The sequence below is a fragment of the Chenopodium quinoa genome, unplaced genomic scaffold (genome assembly GCF_001683475.1).
Source record: "Chenopodium quinoa cultivar QQ74 unplaced genomic scaffold, ASM168347v1, whole genome shotgun sequence".
Lineage (NCBI taxonomy): Eukaryota > Viridiplantae > Streptophyta > Magnoliopsida > Caryophyllales > Amaranthaceae > Chenopodium > Chenopodium quinoa.
Window position 1 is genome coordinate 1,760,045 of NW_018742204.1, and position 14,132 is coordinate 1,774,176.

Sequence of the window (14,132 nt, forward strand, 5' to 3'; positions counted from 1 at the left end):
TAGAAGATATTTCTGACGATTTAGTACAACGCAATTCAAAGCCTAGCAGGAAATTAAAAGGTTGGCGGTTTTTGTGTCCGGTGGAGGTTCTAATTTCATGCCAATTCATGAAAGTTGATCAGTACTTGGGGTCGTAGTTACTTTTGCATTGACAAGAATATGAACTCATGTAGAAGATCATTTTTCCCCAGAGTTTACCGTCATGGTGTCTCACCCATTTCTAGTCTATGTTTTTTGTATGTATGTGTTTCATTTAGATACTATCTGCCTCTTAACAAGTGTAGAATTCTGTTTAAAATTATTTAGTTTTCATGCTTCCATTTAATGTGTTTCATATTATCTTGATGTAGCTATTTATCACTAACTTACTTGCTAAGTTGTTAGCTTACTCATTCAGAAGATTTGATAATATTATCAGTTGATTTGCTTCCAAGAACAAAAGAAGAATCACAACAATTTTTACCCAGTGACCTTGTATCTACTCTTAGGTTAGTTTCTTGATAATACTTTATCTGTTTTACCACCCAAGATCACTATTCTCTTCCTAATTCCAAATAGCAGACTTCAGTTTTTCCTTAACCAAGAGTCGTGTTTATCTCTTGTTGCATAAAAATTGTTTTTATTTATTATTATTAATTTTTTTTTTCACTTTGCTTAATAAACAATTATCTATACCTCCTCCATATTTTTAGTTCTTCCACTTTGACTTTTAAATGTGACAATGTGCAGCTTTGACTTTATAACTATATTTTAGTACTGAGTAAAACATGTAAAAATTTTATATTTTAAAAATATATATTGAGTCACATATATTTTTACATTTGTATTTTATATAGTAGTGAAAAGTATGGTCAAGGACTCAAGATAGGGTATGTAAAAATTGCAAAATCAAAGTAGAGGAACTAAAAAAGAGGGAAGTCTAACTGATTGTTGAAGCTTTGATTATTAGCAACTTGGGCATCAATGCTTAGTAGAGCTGTCAAAAACTGACTCGAATTGGTGAATTCGAACCGTTTCGAAAAGGAACCAAACCAATAAGAATCTGTTATTTTAAAACCGTAAACCGACCCGAGCCGATTTTTCAAGCCGAACTGATACAACCCAAAACCGAGAACAACCCGAACCGAGTACTTCTGAACCCAATAGAAACCCGACCCACTGTAAACTGAAACCGTTTAAACCCGACAAAAACCCAATAAACCCAAATTGCTTAGAACCTGTAACTAGTTAGGAGCGAACCGTTTATAACCCATACTAAATTATGACCGAACAATTTACAACCCGTCACGAGGTTTTTTTTTTAATATTTTATCGATAGTAAGAAAAAAAAGGGTTTAATTTGAAATACGAAGTATTTATATTAAACTGGGTTAGATCCCGTGCCATACACGGTTTTTCAATCTTTTCCACGGAGTATCAATCTTTAATATATATATATATATATATATATATATATATATATATATATATATATATATATATATATATATATATATATATATATATATATATATAGGGGGAGGCTCTCATGAGAATTTTTCTTATGTGAGGACACTCTTTATGTTCTAAATTTTTACTTGTATGTTCTAAATTTTAAATATGATGTTCTAAACTTTTCCTTATGTGTTCTAAATTAAATCAAATGTTCTAATTTTGTATTCACATGTTCTAAACCATAAATTAGTTAAGTTTAATATCATAAATTTTAAATAACTTGTTCCAAAATTTTAACTTATATGTTCTAAATTTTAAAATGTGTGTTCTAAGATTTTTAATTATATGTTCTAAATTTTAAAATTTGTGTTCTAAGATTTTTAATTATATGTTCCAGATTTTAAAGCTTATGTTCTAAATTTTTACTCGTATGTTCTAAATTTTTTACTCACACTTTCTATATTCTATATTTGTTTGTTCTAAATTTTTATTCACATGTTCATAATCTTAAATCAAATGTTCTAAATTGTACTCATATGTTTAAAATTTCATAAAGCAGATTTTATAAATTTTTAATCACTTGTTCTAATTCTTAAATCAAATGTTCTAAACATATTACTCACTTTGATGTTCTAAATTATTACTCAGAAGTTCTAAATTTTAATTTCAGACGCATGTTCTAAATTTTTACTCGTATGTTCTAAACTTTTACTCACATGTTCTAAATTTAAAATCAGTTCTCATATAAGTATGAATTCTCACATATGAACCTATTCTCACCGGATCTCTCCCCTATATATATACATATATATATATATATATGTATATATATATATATATATATATATATATATATATATTATTTCTAATCTCAAACAAGCTACTTAAAAGATATTTTTTTTATCTTTTTTAAATACATATTATATAGCTTTCTTCTATTTTGAACTTTGATGGCATTTTTTTTTCAAATATGATAATTTATCATTCACCAACTATGTTAAGTTGAAAAATATATATTTATGTTTTTTTACTATAAATAGTCATTTTATATTAAAAAGTAATTACTAATATAGAAATTTATTTTTACAAAGGTATGGTTATATATTTAAGTTTATAAATATATTATTCTGTGATTTTTTTACCTAAATTTTGGAAGTAAATATTTTGCGTATATTTTCTATCAATTTTTAAAAAGTAAAAAGTTTATACTAAACACATACCAGAAGATTACACGTGTCATTGCTGGTGTGTCTTTTAGTATATAATTATTGATAGGTTTGGAATTTTAATGTCAATGAAACTCTTATGCTAAAATATTACCGTCCTTTTAGGAGTAATGACTTATGGAGCACTAAATTGTATTAAAAAAAAAATCTAAATCAAAAGGTAAATCTAGATTTGTTATTATCGTTTGATCCTAAAAATCATTATACAAAAAAAGGACATAAAGCTAAACAACTAATTAATCCTCCGTATGATCTAATGGAATAACTAATTAAAGAATGTTGAAAAATAAGTTATCAAACCTACTGAGTTCAACTCGAACCGATTATGACCTGAATCGATTACAACCCAACTCGATTAGGACCTGATATGTTTTGACCCAAAACCCGATTTAAACTGATAAACCCTGTTTTTAAACTGACCAAATTTAACCCGAATCGATTATGACCCGGACAAATTATAACCCGACCCGATTAGAATCTGACCCAAAAAGAAAACGTGAAAAAATAAACCAAACTGATACGACTTGAAATTATTAAAAACTGACTCGAACTGACCCGATAATAATTCCAACCTGTTAAAAAACGACCCGTTACAAACCAAAAACCGATAAACCGAACCCAAAACTGAACCCAAAACCCGATTGACACCCCTAATATTTAGTAATGTCAGTATATGGTCCAATTTAAGTGTTAAATTTTATAGAGTGGGAGATTGAGTTTGCACCAGGGTAGTATGTGATTGCAAGATGTAGTTTTTGACATTAAGTGAATTCTTCTTTTCTAAATTTCTATTGCTCGAGATATTGGCATGAAGAATAAAATCTTTGAACACTAAGGCCCTGTTCTTTTGTGGGAAATAAAAGTTACTCATCCTGAGTAACAACAAATGTAACTCAAGGGGCACGAATGTATTTTCGTGCTTTTAAGTTGGGGGTAAAAATGTCCACAGCCTATTTCACAGCAATGGATGAGTTTTCTGCCGTTAACGTTATTTTTGAGGAAAATAAGAAAAGTTAGGGTTTGGTTTTGCTTATTGAATTCAAGAAAGAGAGTGGAACGAGAGTGTAAGTTAAAGTAAGATAGTGGTGTTGTCGGGCATGAGAGTGTGAATTCGGGTGGGGTTGTGCAGTGTAACAGTAGTGTCGTCGGGAAAGAGATTGTGAATTCGAGTGGTAGGTTGGTGTAAGGTTTGCGAGGTCTAAATCGTCGGTGTTGGCCAGTTTCCAGCTTTGCGAGCTCCAAATCGTGGTTTTCGAAGGTAAGTTGTTCATGTACCTGTGTTGGTGTTAATTGATTAGATAATTATATGATATGATAAAGTGTTTAGTTAATTTGATCAAATTGATATGGTTCTGTAATCTAGATTTGGTAAAGTGTTCATTTTTTGCGATTTATCAATGTTATAAATGTGTTATTGTTATTTTGTATATTTGTATACTGTAGTGAAAATCGTAATGTGTAAGGTAAATAAATAAAATTAGTAAGTTCATTCATTACCTAAATTTGTAAATTGTTGTATATTGTAGACCTAAAGTGTTTTGTTATCTAAAAAACTCATTGCTAATGGAATATGCATCTCTGTTATAGGGTTGTGTTCTCATTGATTCCATTTGATTGTTTGCCATTGAAGATGGAATATGAATCTATGTGGTGATAGTGTTGTGTTCATTGATTCCTTGTGATAGGTTGTTGAATACCCTTTGATAGGTTGTTGACTACCCTTTGGTAGGTTGTTGAATACTGTGGTGACGAAGGATCGACACTGTAGGGAATAATTTCAAGCCTTTAAAATCCCATTAGCTTGAACCCCACTGTGATCATACACTAAAGTACGGTGGCGTCCAAAAGGGAAGAAGATAGAGCAAAAGAGTCGCCAACAAGTTTTTTAGGAACTTGTAAACCGTTCATAGGATGAAGGTTACACCCCTTAACGATCCAAGAGATCGTCAACTCCATAAGGTCATGAACCAAATAAGGGTTCGGGGATGAAGGTACAAATCCAACCTAAATGAGATTGAACGTGCCCTAATAATAGGCCTCTACTTTATTCTAATCGTATTCATGTGCGCTTTCTGATTAACATACAATCAATAGGATTAACCCTAAACCTGTTTATCTATGTTGGTTGAATATTAATGCACAAATAAATCTATTATTGGCGATCACTTTCAGAATAATAATAACAATAATATTCATAATCATCATAAATTATAACAATTGTAATCATAATCATGTTCATGTTAATATTAAAGCATAATAAAAGCAAGATCCTAGGCATGATACTAACAAGATTAATAGCAAACCCTAGCATGTCACTAAGCAATAAAAATCAAATCTTTAACTCTAACATGATACTAACAATCACAAATATTAGGGAGAAAATAGGAAGCATCGCAGGAATCATAATAAACATATTTGACATTATAACCTTTTCCCTAAACATGATATTAGGAATCATAATAACAATTTAAACATGATTTCTACATCATAATATCAATAAAAACCAATAAAGTACTTACTTTGATGCTTCGTACCTCTTTCTAATAACAAAATACACACGTTAGTAACTTCAAGGAAAATAATAAACAAAACAACTAAATTAAATAATTGAAATAGAGATTTGGGACCAAACCCTCAGAAATTAAACCTTTCACGTCTAGGGCGAAGGCAACTTCGAATATGGCTAGGTGTTTCTAGATCTTGTGAATGCGGAATTTTGTACGATAATCATATTAACCCTAACAAGATTATTAAATATCTTATTAAGCGTGATTACAAGTACCAATTCCCTTTAAACATGCAATAAAGTGTGATCAAGCAATAATAATAAATATCAAGCAACAATAATAAATAATAAAAAATATCATGACAATAAAATTAATAAAACCAAGTTTAGGAGGAGATGAATGAGAGAGAGATGAATGATTAAGAGAGAATTAAAGAATGCTAATGAATGTATGATGAATCTTGATGAATGAAAACTGATTGTAGGTGAATGAAAACGGAGTTTTTAATACGATATTTATAGAGAAAATCAGCCAAAAAAGATAAATTAACAAAATAGAGTCTGACGCTCAGGAAACAGAGCTGGCGCCAACCCTGGCTAGCTGGCGCCAGGCGCCAGGCCTGGTTCTAGGCGCCAAGGCCTCGGGTTGGACGCCAAGCTTGATTTTAACGCGTTTTCGAAAATCCGATAAGTTTACCGTACTGGAGGATAAAATAATATAATTTCTTCGAAAATGCTATTTGATTTTGATTAAAACACTTAAAAGTCAACAAAAGTCAACTTATCAATGCTAATTGAATTAGGAATGAAAAGAACCTTCTAGAAGAATCTAGAAGACTAAAACCATTCCTAATTGCATTAGGAATGATAAATCATATTAGGCCCTCCCCTAGATCATTGGGCCGCATAAAAAGCTCAAACCGGGCCCAGTTTGGTAAATTGGCCATAACTTCCTCAATATTCATCGGAATTGGGCTTATAATATATCGTTGGAAAGGTCTTTGCAAGCCCCACCCAACTACGCCACTATTGGACCCATATCATGGACCAACCAAACTGGATTGACTGTTTTCTTAAAATAAAGTTTTCAAAAACAGAGAGAAGAGAAAAGAAGATAAAAACTTTCCGCAACACTAGACCTTTCCACACTTTCGTTTAATTCGATTATGATTCGACGTGAAAGGTACTCATCACCGGTTTTGGTTTTGGGGAGACACAAATGGGTGTCTACAGACACCCATTGGTCCCTAAAATGTTTCAAGTATCTTAAATATTGTGTGAAAACTTGGTAATTATTTCTGATACATTAGGAATCGTTTCTCTTATAAGCATGCATTATTATTAAAGGATGATAATTTGACAATTGGTGGAGTTTTAAAAGGCAGAGGCAAAGTTCTTAAGGAATTGACTAAGCCTGGGAGGAGGGTGAGAAAGTTGTTTGATCCTTTTTTATGTTTTAATGAGTATGGTGATGCAACCTAAGGTTGATGTTTTATTAACAGGCACCCAATATCAATTATCGGGTTGAGAGTTTTGGACGGATATGTCAAACATTTGATGAGCAACGACAGCGGTGGGTTAGGGAAATGGGGTTCGGGAGCCTATTAAATCTTGTTGAGATGTATCTGCCTAGGCAGTTGGCATACTGGCTAATGACTCAAATTGATCCGTTTGGTAAGGTACTAATTGCTCCTGATGGGATGCATATGAAGTTGTCTCCTAATCAATTTCATTAGGTTTTGGGGATTCCCAACGGTGGGAAGGAAATACCAACTCGGAAAACATTAAATAGAGAAATGAAGGACAAGGTGATGCAAATTCAGAAACAGTATGGGAAGATATGGGTGACTAAATAAAACCATGGTGGTAGGATGTACACATTAAATGGTATTCCAATGACTTCAAAAGTATTGGATCGGTTAGAAGGGCGGTGGGAGGTACATGAGGAGGAAGAGTTCAAGATGTTGTTTCTGTTAGTTGTTTTGGAGATGATATTAACTCCAACGCAGTCTCCTCGGTTGGCTTCTGATCTGGTTCCTGCGCTTTGTTGTGCTGTACAAGCTGCTGAGTATGATTGGTGTGAATTAGTGCTAGAAAAGCTGATGGCTAGAGTCATGTCATTTGCACGTCGGTTTTACTGTGAAGGCTATGCTGGTGGATGTGGCAGATGTGTAATATTTATTGTGGTAACTCTCGTGATTTAGCTTTTAAGTTTATTATTTAGTTGATAAAAACAGTATTGCTTGATACTAATGATAGTGAAATTGCATCTTGATTAGGTTTTCTACCTTAACATGCTGCGTAGGGAGCCGGTTAGGTGGGGTGTGTTCCCTAGATTGAAGGTGTGGAACATGAAACAGATATGGGCTACTAGCAAGCTAGATCGGCCTTATACGGCGGAAGAATTTAGACATATAGGGGTAGATGACATTGAATTTGGGTGGTGCTTAATATTTAATATGTTTGTAATCTTGAGAAGCATATAGGGGTAGGTGACATTGAACTTGGGAGGTTCTTAATATTTAAAATGTTTGTACTCTTGAGAATGTCATTTGTTCATGTCGCACAGGTGTTGGATGTTGTATATGGTGAGACTCATCCAAAAGATGCCAGAGATAACAGTGGACCAGGAATCCAAGATGCTTCTTTTCTGTATGTGTCGTATGTTCCGAAACCTAGAGCACGACGTCGATACACAAAGAAGAAAATTGAAAAGGAATCCGCACCTCATTTTTGCAACATGGATGGAGATGAACCTGGTTTGGTGGACACTAGGGTAGTGAAGAAATGCTGCATCACTAGAATAAACAATGATAATAACTCTGACAAGATTTTAGCAACACCAACAGAGGCTTATACATCTGAGGATTATGGGAAATTTCATGAAAACGGTGGAACACAACCTAGTCCCCTAATGGATGTGTTTGTTAGGTTTGATCTTGCTTCTGTCATCTGTATAAAATCTCATCTTTCATGTTTCATCTCTATCAATATTGTACGCAAACGGTGAAATTCTTGTACTTCTTTCTTTCTGACCCCATGTTTTACCCTTGTTCTTCTCAGGTGGATCTCAACAGATGCTCTGTCCCTGCTAACATCCTTGGTATGTCTATATGTAATAATGTTTATCATGTGTATGTAGTAATTGTAATTTTTTTCATCCTTTAATGATCACTTTGACTCTGTATATGTAAGCTTTCTAAATGGACAATTGGTTCATGTAATTGGCACCAATGAGAGTTCCTTCTAGGAATTGTACAGGTAAAGCAGTTAGGTATCATACTTCCCCTTTTACATTGAAGCTCCACATATGTCATTGTTTATTTTTCGTTGACCTTTTTAAGCAAGAAGTTGTATGTTTCATCGGAGGGAGTGAATCAGTTTCAGCAACGCAGTCATCCATAATGCGTTTTATGGAGGACAAAGGGTCCCTTGTCCTTGTGGTTGTATCCGAGGTATAATTATGTATTGTTTAGTTCAATTTTGTTTCAAAGTTATGGAGGACTTTTTTTGTTTTCAGTGTGGAGTTAATTTTATTTTGGTTCTATTCTCAGCTGCATCGCGAACTAGTTGTTGGTGCTGATGCATTGGGTGAAAATCTTTCTCAACCCATATTTTTCCGGATTTGTGTTGTTTAGAAAGCACTCCCGTCTTCTGAGTACTTGTTCACAGTGTTAGATTCTGTGTCAGCAAGCTCCTACCAGAAGTCAAAGACGGTAAGGTATAAATTGTAGTAGCAGTCTTCTGATTTTGTCAATTGTGAGTATTGAAATGTTGTTGTTCTTCCAGATTTATCTCCCGAGACAAATGGAGGATGAAATCCACAAAAAATGTATGCAAGGCTTAACTTTTTGCCAATAAACGAGAAACCTCATTCTTCTATGTAACAACAACTTATAGGTGAATCCATATGGACGATAATGATTTCAACGAAATCATGTAACATTATGTGACGAGTTTTATAAATTATGAATATTATGTTGTTGTATAATACAGATTAGGTCCAAAATTTAGGACCCAACCAATTTGTGTTCTATTAAGTTTATGGGTTACCTTTAGGGCCTTGTTTGTTTTCAAACCTTGTATGTTTTGGGTTGGGTGGGTTTTGCATGAACACACATGTCACAAATCCTCTAGCCCAATTTAGCATAAGGGCCCAGTTAAGCAAACGAGCCCAATTTAGCATAAGGGCCCAGTTAAGCATACGTGCCTTGTTTGATAAACTTTGTTCCTTAGTAACTGGCATGTGTGGCCCAGTTTAGTTTCCCTATACATTTTTTTTGTAATTGGCATGTGTGGCCCAGTTTAGTTTCCCTATACATTTTTTTAATACTAGTACATAATCCAAGTTAATAATTAAAGACAAGTGCATTATATTGACCTTTTCTTTAACAATTGTTATTTTTTTTTGAAGAAAAGTTTCCTTTTAACATTTTTAAGAGTTGATAATTAAAGATTTGTTTCGACGATAAAATTTTTAAAAGTTGAAAAATTATTGTAAGGTTAACTAAAGCGATTATCTTATTGTAAGGTAAAAGGTGTGTTAATTAAAGCAAGTAGTTCATAATTTACCCTTACATAAATAAGTAAACAAGATGAAGGACCACAAAATATCTGATCAATTCTCCTTACATCAATAGTAAATATTACATGAAAATTAGATTAAGGAGAACAAAGTTGTGCTACCCAAAAGTCTAGTCAGGCTTAACATAGTTTCGCAATCAAACTTGATTGAAAATAAGATAAAATAAAACAAAAGTCCAAAACGATAATCTACGAATATACATGATTAATCAAAGGTTAAAAAACGCAAAATACTCCGAATTATACCCGTATTCATGAAAGATCAAAGATCAACTGAAGATAATGATCAGGTTCGGGGGATCCATAATTGCCAACTCAATCACTGCTTTTTCACCTTCTTCAATCTTCTCACCGTCAATCAGTTTTCGAATCCCTTTTTGGATCTCGCATTTGATAATTTTGTTGTTGTTGTTGTTGTTGTTGTTGTTGTTGTTGTTGTTGTTGTTGTTGTTGTACTTAATCCTTATTCTGGCATCCCAATGCCGATTATTTAAATACAACACAAATGGAGACTGGTTTTTAAGACAATGAAAATGTTCTCTTGCGAAGTCTAAAGGAATGTTCTGCATATCAAATTTAAAAACATTGTTAGTATGGCTAGATGCGAAGTGTTTGTTAAAGAAATACAACAACTTCTGGTGGCTAATAGCTCTATGAAGTAAAAAGAAGAAATACAAGCAAGTCCACAAATCGATTATGGACTTTATAATCGAGGTAAAAAGGCTTATTGAAGCTGGTTTGCTTGATGCAGTAGATTCAATATATCTATATATCCATACTAAACAAGACATGCTGGAAAATTCTCTAAATTAATCAAATAAAATCATAAAACTTTCATGACAAGAAAGATTCATAATTTCTTGCTAACATTAAAGGGATTTAACCAAATTTGACTCAATTATCAATTAAGGCTTCAAAAATCACACAAAATTCTTCTGGTTTAAGAATGTACACAAATATAGCACACATAACCCACATATATAGCACACATAGCCCAATGCATAACTCCGGTAAATAAACATATATAAAAACATAGTTTATTAAACCCACACCTGCCCCCAATCTCGGCAGAGCAAAAGCAGTAGATCAAGCAAAATTTGTGGGTTTGTCAATGATATAATTCATGATATAATTGAGATTGAAAAAACCGATACAGTAGAATTAAAAAAAATAGATTTGAAGTGAAAAAATACAATTGTGGGTTTGTCAATGTAGCCTTTGGTGAACGTGAAATGGAAGGACGGATCTTTATAAAAAAGGTCGATGGGCACATAATATAAGGACTCGGCGTCACTAATAGACCCGTCGTGCTCTATCACAGTGTGTGGGTCAACAAATGTTATTTCTTCATCACCACGCCAAATCCGAACCTGATACAATATTTCATCTATCTCCTCTAGAACAAATTGTACTCGATCTCCAATCTGCAAGTTGTTTGAGCTAACTAACTCGCTCAACCCTTCAAACAAACTGTTTGAACTTCGCCGCTGCTCCTCATCAGTTCCCTCATCCTAATAGAGTATTTCTATTCTCTGTACCCCGGTGACTTAATTATCAATTTAGGCTTCTAAAATAACACAAAATTCTTCTAGTTTAAGAATGTACACATATATAGCACACATAGCCCACATTTATAGCACACATAGCCCAATTCATAACTCCAGTAAATAAACATATATATAAACATAGTTTATTAAACCCACACCTGCCCCCAATCTCGGCAGAGGAAAAGCAGTAGCTCAAGCAAAATATGTGCTACAATTGATATTTCGAAGCTACAATTCATATTCCATTATTCTAATTGCAATTAAAATTGATTAAGTATTTAACATCTACTTGGGAATAAAATACATGTTAATATTAACAATTAGAATAATGGAATAAAACACACGCTAATAATAACAATTAGAATAAGATTATTAAACAAGTGCTAATAATAACCATTAGGATAATGGAATATCAAGTCAACACATTAGAAAACAATTCATGATATAATTGAGATTGAAAAAAAGATAGAGTAGAATGAAAAAAAGTTAGATTAGAAGTGAAAACATACAATTGTGGGTTTGTCAATGTAGCCTCTGGTGAACGTGAAATTGAAGGACAGTGCCTAATAAAGAAGTTCGATGGGCACATAATGGAAGGACTCGGCATCACTAATAGACTCGTCGTGCTCTATCACAGTGTGTGGGTCAACAACTGTTATTTCTTCATCACCACGCCAAATCCGAACCCGATACAACATTTCATCTATCTCCTCTAGAACAAATTGTACTCGGTCTCCAATCTACAAGTTGTTTTAGCTAACAAACTCGCTCCACCCTTTAGACATAACTGTTTGTACTTCACCATTGCTCCTCATCCGTTCCCTCATCCTAACAGAGTATTTTCTGTTTTCTGTGCCCCGGTGACACAATTATCAACTTAGACTTCAAAAATCAAACAAAATTCTTCTTGTTTAAGAATGTACACATATATAGCACACATAGCCCACATATATAGCACACATAGCCCAATTCATAACTCTAGTAAATAAATATATATAAAAACATAGTTTATTAAACCCACACCTGTCCCAATCTCGGCAGAGCAAAAGAAGTAGTTTAAGCAAAATTTGTTCTACAATAGATATTTCGAGGCTACAATTCATATTCCATTATTCTAATTGTAATTAAAATTATATAAGTATTTAACATCTACTTGGGAATATAACACATGTTAATATTAACAATTAGAATAATGGAATAAAACACACGCTAATAATAACAATTAGAATAAGATTATCAAACAAATGCTAATAATAACAATTATAATAATGGAATATCAAGTCAACACATTAGGGGTAGAATGAAAAAAAGATAGATTAGAAGTGAAAACATACAATTGTGGGTTTGTCAATGTAGCCTTTGGTGAACGTGAAATGGAAGGACGGATCTTTATAAAGAAGGTCTATGGGCACTTAATATAAGGACTCGGCGTCACTAATAGACCCGTCGTGCTCTATCACATTGTGTGAGTCAACTACTATTATTTCTTCATCACCACGCCAAATCCGAACCCGATACAACATTTCGTCTATCTCCTCTAGAACAAATTGTACTCAGTCTCAAATCTGCAAGTTGTTTGAGCTAACAAACTCGCTCCACCCTTCAGACAGAACTGTTTGAACTTCACCACTTCTCCTCATCCGTTCCCTCATCCTACAGAGTATTTTCTATTTTCTGTACCCCGCTGACTCAATTATCAACTTAGGCTTCAAAAATCACACAAAATTCTTCTTGTTTAAGAATGTATACATATATAGCACACATAGCCCACATATATAGCATACATATCCCAATTCATAACTCCAGTAAATAAACATATATAAAAACATAGTTTATTCAACCCACACCTGCCCCCAATCTCGGTAGAGGAAAAGCAGTAGATCAAGCAAAATTTGTGCTACAATTGATACTTTGAGGCTACAATTCATATTCCATTATTCTAATTGTAATTAAAATTGTTTAAGCATTTAACATCTACTTGGGAATAAATTACATGTTAATATTAACAATTAGAATAATGGAATAATACACACGCTAATAATAACAGTTAAAATAAGATTATCAAACAAGTGCTAATAATAACCGTTAGAATAATGGAATATCAAGTCAACACATTAGAAAAAAATTCATGATATAATTGAGATTGAAAAATAAGATAGATTAGAAGTGACAACATACAATTTTGGTTTGTCAATATAGCCTTTGGTGAACGTGAAATAATGGAAGGACGGATCTTTATAAAGAAGGTCGATGGGAACATAATCGAAGGGCTCGGCGTCACTAATAGACTTGTCGTGCTCTATCACATTGTGTGGGTCAACAACTGTTATTTCTTCATCACCACGCCAAATCTGAACCCGATACAACATTTCATCTATCTCCTCTAGAACAAATTGTACTCGGTCTCCAATCTGCAAGTTGTTTGAGCTAACAAACTTGCTCCACCCTTCAGATAGAATTATTTAAACTTCACCACTGCTCTTTATCTGTTTCCTCATCCTGACAGAGTATTTTCTATTCTCTGTATCCCGGTGAATGCGTAAAACACTCGCTTCACCCTTCTCCTTAGTCCATACTTCCTTCACCTCCTTGGCCATACGCATAGGAAGCGGCAGCCAACCAAAACAGAGCAATTAGAAGGAATTATTGTATTTTTTTAAATTATCGAAACAAAGCAACCATGGCAACAAATTACAAGAATTCTTGTTAGACGATCACTGTCGATTATGAATTCATAGCGTCAGGCTGACATGCTTTACCTCCTTCACTTCACAACCAATAATGTGAACAATTATCAAGCAATTAGTGCCAAACTCAATGTAAGAATTATTAATA

General features: G+C 33.3%; 1 pseudogene; it reads left to right on the forward strand.

Moving 5' to 3' along the window:
• Window positions 1–14,132, forward strand: part of LOC110690055 — a 95,019-nt pseudogene that overhangs the window by 1,834 nt on the left and 79,053 nt on the right.